Source organism: Mus caroli, chromosome 12 (genome assembly GCF_900094665.2).
Source record: "Mus caroli chromosome 12, CAROLI_EIJ_v1.1, whole genome shotgun sequence".
NCBI classification, from domain to species: domain Eukaryota; kingdom Metazoa; phylum Chordata; class Mammalia; order Rodentia; family Muridae; genus Mus; species Mus caroli.
The window spans coordinates 52933229-52943214 of NC_034581.1; the positions used below are offsets into that span (position 1 = coordinate 52933229).

The 9986-nt window shown below is 36.1% G+C and overlaps 1 protein-coding gene and 1 long non-coding RNA gene across 2 annotated transcripts in view; one reads left to right on the forward strand and one right to left on the reverse strand.

Annotated features, from left to right (window-relative positions):
- LOC110306846 overlaps positions 1–1587 on the reverse strand; it is a 10755-nt gene extending 9168 nt beyond the window's left edge. The window contains exon 1 of the long non-coding RNA XR_002379318.2: positions 1428–1587. This is a non-coding gene — a long non-coding RNA (uncharacterized LOC110306846). The remainder of the gene's footprint in view (positions 1–1427) is intronic.
- Positions 1–9986, forward strand: part of Mipol1 (mirror-image polydactyly 1) — a 277375-nt gene that overhangs the window by 154772 nt on the left and 112617 nt on the right. The gene's annotated exons all lie outside the window — the stretch shown is intronic.

Genomic DNA, 9986 nt, shown 5'->3' on the forward strand with positions numbered 1-9986 from the left:
CGCAATTGGATTGGAGCAGAAGCTGTGTTCCACTACCCAGCAGTCCCAAAATCCTGCGGCGGGGGTCGTGGGTAGCTGGTGGGTGTCAGGCAACCCTGCACTTCCGCTACCCTGGCGCTGATCCAGCTGGATGAGGCCTGTGGTCCTACTCAGGCCGGTTTCTGCTTCCCTAACTAATGCAGTCTCAGCTCACGTATATAATTTATAATGGGAGTAAATACTCTATGATGCCAAGGACTTTAGTTTAATTTTGTTTGTATGGGAATCAAAGACATTGACCAATTAGCAGCTGTGCCTGTACACATCAACTGGAATATAGCCAGGCTCCGTCTCCAGAAAAAGTACTGGCACATAGTATTCATTAAATAAATACTGTATCCATGGAGTGAATGGTTGCCACACTGCTAAGTTAGTCTTTTATAAATATTCACTGGTATGCTTAAATATTCTACAGATACTCTCTTAAAGTACTTTGTGAGTTGCAATGCATAAGTATATAATAAGTTAAATTATTTTTATACAGTTGAATACTTAGGTTAATTACAATTTTATACTCCTGGATACTGAGAACAATATTATATATATAAATATTTAGTTATATTTAATATACAATATTTTTCAGTAAATCACATAGATTAAAGGTCACTTGAGTCCATAATGTTATAATAAAACAATACCAATTTGTTTCTTCACGTATTACTCCTGATATCAGCTCCACAGACCAAACCAAAGAAAACAAAACAGAAAAAGAAAAGAAAAACAAGAAGAAATGTTGAACTTCTTTAGCTATTGGTGCTACCTATTTGTGTCTAGATGAAAGCACTGTACATTTTTTTGCTCTGCATGGGGGAGGGTCTTTCAATTCTTACTTTGGAGGATCTTGTTTTCTCAGCTTTTTCTTTAATCTTTGCACTATTGTGAGTAAATAGTGTAGATGACCACTTGAATTAGTATTTTTCAGGTATTTTAACACATTACCAACATTGTACTTTATTTTATGACCCAACAAATATACAAACGATATGGTTGTCAGTGTACTTAAAAATGAACCATTTTGCCTGTGTGCCATCACTACAGACATACAAATACAGATCAGTGTGATCTTCCTGTTTGCCTTGAAGACCCTCGTGCCATACATTTTCTCACTTTCTTCTTTCTGCTTTTACCATATTGGTAAGGGGTTGGTAAGTATTTGTGCATGTATGCCCTTCATGCACACATGACCATATCCACTGAAAACCTAGTATAGCATTAGGAAATAATCATCAGATGGAGAGAATGATACTAGATCTTGTATAGATTTTCTTAGACCTAGAGTATATGAAATGCTTAGAGATATGGTTTAAGAGAAGTATAAGAGAAGATTAGGAAACTTCAGCACTAAAGATATGCAAAAATAACTAAATATTACTAAGTAAATGTTTTACCTGTGAGGTGAATAGTCAAAAAGGTGGCAGGATGACCGAGAGTTTTGTTATCGTATAGTTACAATAAAGTGTCATTATGGGAGTGGTGCACATGTCAAGTGCTGCAGCTCTGTCAAGAAGATAAAAGATATCCATTTGATGTTGCAGTTAGGTTACCACCTGCATTGTCATTCAGTTAGTGCTCAGTGGCGATGGCAGAATGTTTGACTGGGTTTAGAATGCAGAAACATAGAAACAATTTTAGTAGCTCTGTTAGGTAACTATGGTAGGTTTAGAGACTAGTGTGAATGCTACATGGAAAACAATATTTTATTTTTAAAATGAAGAGTATAATAGATCTTTTGTATCACTTAGTCACATTCACTTACCTATCCCTTCATCTATTAGAATACGATAGTAGCCTACTTTAGAAAAGATGTATAGGCCAAATTCGCCCTGTAATGATTTGAAATCAGGAAACTAAAAAGGAACCAGATAGTCACAAGGCAGGCTTGGGCACATATGCACTGTGCCAGGCTTGAGCCATCTGAAGTGACTGAACGACTAGTTAAAGAAAGGGGAAAGGAGGATGACCCCAGGGAAACACTGACTTCCAGACGTATTGGGCAGATGCACATGTGAATGCATGTGGCAGCAAGCACAGGGACTAGACAGGTTCGAGCCAGAGGGAGTACCAGTAATGAGTGGCAGAAGCAGATGCAGAATCCCACCCCAATCAAGGAGCTATCTGCAAGTGATACCCAATGTCAGAGGGAAACATAGTTGTCTCCAGTGGGGCGTTACTGAGTGTATCAACCACACTTTTGGCTAACACAAATGATATAATTTTGGACTTCCTGTTTTGTTTTGTTACTTGTGTGTTTTGATTTTTATTTTGTATTTTGGAATGTTTTGTTGTGTATATAAGTGTTTCCTGTCACATTCTTTTTCTCTTGTATTTGATATCTTGAGAGAGAAATAGAACATGCAATTGGGTGCCTATGGAGATGGAGAAGATCTAGAAAAGGAGTTGAAGGAGGGGAAAGCATAAATTAAGCATGTTTGATTAAAAGTGGTCATTGAAAATAATAATGGAGAAAAGAGAAAGGAACCAGGATAGATGAAAACTTTTTTTTTTTTTTTTTCTGAGCAAAGACGATAGGAATCTTCTTTGGTTCTGGTTCTTAACGTCATTCCCACACACAATACAGAATAAATGTTTTTCTCATTCCTAGTAAGACTCTCAGCTGGGTCAGGTTTACAGTCTCTGCATACCATGTGGGGAATGCTGCAGTAGCATTTACTATGGCTTCTGTGACGAACAGCTGCATTGAAGGCTAGCTTCATGGATTACAGCACCATGTGTAGCTGAATCATTAAAAGCCTATGTAGATTCATCAAGGTCATCAAAACTAAAAACCGACCCCGGTTACAGTGGGAACTCTCTGCGATGACACAGATGCGGGACTTGGTATACATTTAATTTCTCCTGACTACTAAGGGTGTGTGTTTCTCTAATTTGAATTAGTATGATTTTTTTTGGGGGGGTGGGGTGAATGCGATACTTTGTTTTGATGGAAATACAAAATTTACATTGTAACTTTTCTTACAGGAACTGTTCTGCATTTTGTAGAATGGTGGTGAGACTTAAGGAATAAAGGTATACCTGTGCATCAGAAAGTGTGGATTTTAGTCCTGGGCCAGCATGTTCTGTGAACTGGCTTTGGATGGGTTCCGGAACCTTATTCAATCTTTGTATTGCCTGGTCTCTGAACCTACTGACCTGTCACATGACCCACTTTCTCTACTTCCTGTGCCCATCTCATGGCCAAACTGGAGGGAGAAGGCAGTGAGTGCTGACCTGAGAGACACGAGCTGTGTGAGAAAGCTCCCGTGCCTGCTCGCTCCAACACTAGCTTCTTACCCCTCCTGACCTCTGTTACTCCCTGTTTTCTTCTCCTCCATGGAAGGACTTTCCCACTGACAGAGATGTAGAAGATTGAGTGCCTGGGTTACTCTGTGGGACAGCGCCTGGCTCAGGGCGGAAGTGGTTCCTCGGAGAGTTCTCCCTTACGGTTATTACCTTATAAGTAGAGCTCACAAGTTCTTTTCAGAGAACTTGTGAATTACAGTCGTCATATATTTTCAAAGTAATAAATCTGAGCCTGATCATAGCCTTCTTAATTGCAATACTTACTCTGATTATGAAAATGTATCCAACGTAGACTTTGTGTTTGAAAAGCAAAGTGAGGTAAAATATTTCTCCAACTTTCTTTTAGAGTGACGGATCCTTTTGTTTATAAAAGATACCAACGATGTATTTTTTTATTTTATTTTTAACCTGATTTTTCTATTCAATTAATGTTAGTATTTGGTAAAATTATTCACTTTATGTCTTTTTTATTCTCTCGTGGTGTTTTCATGCAAAACTGGATGAGAATACTTAAAACTGGTCAAATGAGTTTTTCCTCTCTGTCAGTTTTAGCCACTTGCAGTAACCAAATTCCAGACAAAGTTGTGCCCAATGACTGGGGACAGTGATATATTAAGTTGTCTCTTGCTCTGTATGTATGGCAATATTTTGAAAAGTACAATGCCAAGTCCCAATTGTTGTCTAAAACACAAGGATACTAATTTGTTGGATTTAAAAATATTATGCAGTGTCTCCAACCTAAAAAATATTTTTAAAATCTTAGATTGTCAAATAGATTTGATATAGCTTACTTGAAAAAGATTTTTATTTGAGAGGCAATATAGAATTCTTCATTACAGGATATATGATTTAGTGACATTGTGTCTTTATTCTATTTCTATATTGAGGTGAAACTGATTTGATGAAGCAGTGTATCTGCAGAACTTTAGTGTGTCCACTTATTTTGAAAAAAATCTAACATTCATAAATTTATGTAGCTATACTATGCCAGCTAACACAAATGACTTTATTATGTTGTTCAGTGTTGGTTAGTTTTTCTGTTATGTTGATGCATTAAAACAGATATTAAATTTTATCATTAATTCAGTGCCTGGTCTCTCATCAAATCCCCTTAATTACAAAGTGACTCCAAGGATTAGACAGCATGGATTTTAATTTTAACTGAAACAAAAAAGGCATCTTGGAAAATCACTCTTCTCTACTGACTCATACAGATTTTTTAAGATAGTATAATTTATTGCTTATTTTTAAAATTGGATACATAAGCATATACTAACATTATTGTTCTTTGACTCCTATTAAATATATTATTAGGATATATTTCAAAATCCTTTAAAAAATCCTTTTTGATAAATTGCAGCTTTGGGGAGTTTGGGTAACTTGTAGCTTGTAGCTTTACTTTCAGTTTTTAGCTTTGACTCTTGCACGGCCCCACTGGTGTCTGTGACACACGTGATCCTTTGTTTCTGCTTCTGTAATAACTTCATAGTATTACACCATGGTTGTATATTTGACGAGGGTGTTTCTAGCATAAAAGAGTGCATTGTTTGCTGTGCTGGTCATGATTATTTAGAGAAACCTCCACTTCCTTCTGTTACTTGCTGTTTGTATGTCTAGAATTGTCTTGAGGTTTTACTCCCAAGAGGTGGAAGCATCCCCCCTTTCTTCCTAAAAGCGATCACTTTAATAGGATATTGTAACATACTATACACTTGAAATGTTGTTATAACAGCTTGTTATTTAATTAAGAGGCTAACAAAACTATTAAAATGATACAGAAGTGTATAAATATATTTCATATCCTGTGTTTTTGCCCAGTTATTAATGGTCACATTTTAGCTCTGTGGTGCCTGTTTATGAATCTACTTCTAAGGGTTTTCAATCTTTGTTTTATTTACTATTTTGAATTTTCCAAGATCCATACATTTGAAAGTAGATCTTGATTTTTTTAGTTAAAAATATGAACCCCAGAAGACTCTAAGGTAGATTATTTATTACTAATAAGTTCTGTTCTTTAATGACACTTTTACCTTGTGAGACTTTGTAAAATATAAGTAGCAATCCTCCAGCTTAGCAAGTGTTGTGTGTCTTCTTTCTTGTGAGTGTTATTTTTAAATGACATCCCCTTTGTTGCTCTTAAGCTGGATTTTTATATGCTGAAAGGTATTTAGCTCATCGTGGCAGAGAGAAAAAATAAATTGCCTAGAAACAGATTGTTTATGTAATATTAGATGGTAATATAAACCAACAAAAGCAAGGAAATTAACTTCTAAGGCTGACACACTGCCCTTTGCTTGCTCCTTTGTGCCTGAAGGTATCATGTGTGTGTTATAATACCAAGCACAGGAGACTCCATTCAAAACGGGCAAACTTAAATCTAAATTTCTTGACATTAATATTATTTGTCTCTTAATGCTAAATCATGCACTTCAAATTTGAGATGAGGCAATACTAGGAGGATCTGAACGAGATGGTAAAAGTTTACTTAATTTCAGATCTCCGTTGTCGATCACCTCTCAGAAGCCACCAGTCATGCAGCTCTGATATCAGTTCTACACATCTTTAAAAAGAAGAAAAGTTTAAAATGTATCAAAGAAATTTTCCAAAACTCTAGACACTGATGTAACCCTTCCTTGTTTTTTTTTTCCTTTTTTTTCAATTTTATTCCTGCTTTTTATCTTTTTCCTCTCTTTGTATCTTGGAGCATAGGACCTCCTGTCTTATGATGCATAATCAAATTGTAGCTATGTAGAACGGTTCTGCTATAAATTGAACAAAAGAAATATTTGTGAAATTCTGGAGTCAACCCTGAAGCTCCATAAATAACCTCGAACACTAATTTGGAAATGATAAATACCTGGAGATTCTTTTAACAGCATCTGTTTCTTAGTTATTGTGAAGAAGTCATTCTGCTTTAGTTTCTGTGTTCATTAGCCTGCTGGGAACTCATCAACTGCCAGTGAGTTTTATGCCAGAAATTTGGGGGAGCTCCTTTATAGACTTATAAACTAGAATGACATTTCAGTGTGTTAGAAAGTTGATTCCATTTGAGAATGTGAGGTTTTTTGTTTTGCAGTAAGTTGTGAATTTTCTGTTTTTTCTGTTTTCTGTTTTTCTTCATAAGTAACTATTTATATTCCACCTTTAGTTATGCATAGAACATAGTTTTCACAAGGTACTGCCTATATTAATTGAGTTTTTCTAAGATTCTTAATGTTACTGATTTGTGTGCTGAACATCACAGGGAGAAACATCAGATATTTTCTGTAAATAAAAATATGGCATAATGAGCAATGCAAAGACCATTAAAGTTTCTGCTCATAGAATCAACCGGTAAAACAGTGGAATGTAGTGTGAGCTCCAGAATTGTAATACTTCTTTAAGATTTTTTTATTTCATATAATTATTATTTAATTGGCTATGTTTAAAACTACAGAATAGAATGATCTATTTACTAGAGATTTGTGAAACAATTCTTTAAGCTCTTACTTGTTCTGAGGTGTTGAAAGGTGAAACATTTGACATTTTCTTCTCGGGCATTGCTTAAAAACACAGAGGGCGGGAAAGAGGCGTTGCCGCCTCAGTGTTCAGGGTGTTTGCGGTTGTCCCTGACAGCAGCTCTAGTTTAAAACACCTGTGTTTACTTTCCAGCTTTTCAGACCCTGCCTGAAAGTGGCCTGAGAAAGGCACAGGCTTTCCTGTTAGCCGTGCTTTCACAGTACAGGGGAAAACCCTCCTAACTTTCCACTTTCCTCTCTGCAACAGAACATAGTTCCTTTCGTAGTCTATACATTGTATCTCTGCATAGTTACATGTAAGCATGTAAGCAGGCCTGTGATTTATTTAATATATACATTATACTGTAGAAGAGCCATTTGTGTTTTTACATATCTTATCATTTTGCTTTTTGTTTTCTGACTAGATAAATTTGATGAAGCACGGTTAACGTATACCATGTGCATACATTTTCTTTAACAATTGAAAGAAATTTGATTAAAAATTGAAACACTTTTTTTTGCAGGGAAAAATGCAAGAAAAGATGTATTTTGTTGTTTTGTAAAATTTTTATGCTGTTATGGGGATTTCTTATTTTCTATTATATGTTGACAGATTTTTAATAGTACTAAAAACTATTTTATAAATACACTGGTCTAATTTCCCTTATGACTTTCTAGTGCCTTGAAAAGTAATTGAGTTGATGCTTTGACCATACCTACTTTTGCCAGTACTTTCAAATTTTAGACATGTGATTTTGAGTACATATTTTATAGATTACTTCTTCTTTTATCAATTACCTGACACCTATACTTTATGTAAATCTGTACTGGTCTTATTTTGAGAAGTTTTTGGCTATGGCATTTGAGGCGCATAAATGTGATTTTTTTTTCTGGTTTATTTCTAAATACAGATCTTAATTACAGTGAGACAGTTGGATGTCATTTATTCTGTGATATACTACTGCAACACTTCTGAAGACAGCAGAAGCATAGCTCTGAGCACAGTTTCTGGAGATCCTGATGGATAGCTAAATGATTTTTGTCTTTTGGCAAGACATTGATCTTTACTTGTCCACAATCTTGTTGAATTACCCAGATATTTTGTGTATTTGGAGCTATTTTAAATAACTAGTACCAAAGTTATATGTTCTCAGTGTAACAAACAGAGACAGAGAAGGACAGACACAGAGAGAAGGGATTTGGATAGAGCTGTAGGAAAGGTGTTCTCCAGGCAAGCCTATCTATAAAGCCCAGATTTAGAACCCCAGCAATTCTGAGTCATCATTTCTTTAGAGCACCATTAATTCCTTAGGCAATAGTTTAGAAAGTTATTAATGTGTTAGATCAGAGAAGTCAGTGAGTCAAATACTGAGTTGATTAAGGGCTTAGGCCAAATCACTATGTTAGGTATTAAATGATAACATAAAGCAATAATTGACTTTATTAATATTAAACATAATATTTTATTTTGTCTTACTATGCATGGTTATCATATAAGTTCTCTGAGCGTATTATCCTCAGACACATTAGCTCCTCTTACTCCTCTTCCTGACTCCACTTAATTCCTTTTGTTTCCTAGATGGTTTTAATTTGACCTTTGAGTTATAAAGATAGATAGTATGTTAACAATATACTCTATATTCCACGATGTTTGTGTATCTATATGCCTATGTGTGTAATTGCTCTCATCTCAGCATCTCAAATGGCTTTGAAATACTAATTATGTTTATTTCAAAGTTCTAGACACATGTAATTGACATTATAGCTGATATGTTATTTGAAAGTAAATGCTATTAATGTAATGATAATAATTGTATAACTGCTACAAAACAGTACTTCATTTAAAGAGCTAAATAGTTTGCTGTGGGCATCAGTATGGGATGAATTATTGGATGCAGATAGTAGAGGAAAAGAACTATAGAATGAAATAGTGTGTATGATGAAACAGTAAAATCCGAGTGGAAAAAACAATTGCAGTAGTTTTTGAAATATAAAAGAAATTAGGAAAACACACAAAAGTTTCTTTTTACAAAAGGTTTTTTTAAGTGTAGAAAAAGGAATAAATTATTTTACATGGCATAAATTATGTAATAAATAGCAAATATTAACAAGGACTTGTATAAGTAATATATAATATGGACCACACTGTTTTGAACTCTTGAAGCACCAAAAAAAGAAACATAACTTGGGCTGGTGAGATGGCTCAGCAGGTAAAGTTGCTAGTCGCAAAGCCTGCAACCCTGAAATTGACAGTCAGATCCACCATGCTGGAAAGAGAAAACTGACTCCCATGAGGTGTCCTCTGACATCTCCTCTGATCTCCCCATGTGCTTGCGAGAGCACGCGCGCGCGCACACACACACACACACACACACACACACACACACACACACACTCACACACACACACACGCACACATTATATAACAAAACTATAATAAAATGTTTTTAAGAGAACAAGTTTGTTTCCAGAATTTTTTTTTTCTTTTCTGTGCCTGTAATGAGGACGTACGGGAAATAAGAGGTTGTAATAGCGCTGTTAACAGCTTGTTTCCAGAAGCTCAGATTGCCTCCCTTGCTCCTGGAACCTGATGCCATGTTCCCAGTGGGTGTGCCCACTCTGTCCTAGTGATGCTTTCCACCAGGCACCGCTGTGTGTCAGGCGTGTTGTGTAAGATTTATAATTCCCTAACAAGGCCTTTAATGTCTATGCTGTCTGACACATTAGTAACTTCCCTACTTATCAAACTGGTTCTGTATGCATGGGTGTCCTCTTTGCTTTCTCTTGAGGCTATCAGTATTGTGTTTAGAAGATAGATTTTGCTCCTACCTTCTTGTTCTCGCTCTGTCCTCTAGTGCTCATAGCCCACCTCTAATCCTCCACTCTCTCTCTCTGCCTTTCTTTATCCCTACTACCCTCTCAACTCCCCTCTCTATACCGAATAACTCTCATACAGAATAAACTCTGTTCTATACTAAGAAGAGAGAGAGAGAGAGAGAGAGAGAGAGAGAGAGAGAGAGAAGCCTTTAATCCCAGCACTCGGGAGGCAGAGGCGGGCAGATTTCTGAGTTCGAGGCCAGCCTGGTCTACAAAGTGAGTTCCAGGACAGCCAAGGCTACACAGAGAAACCCTGTCTCGAAGAGAGAGAGA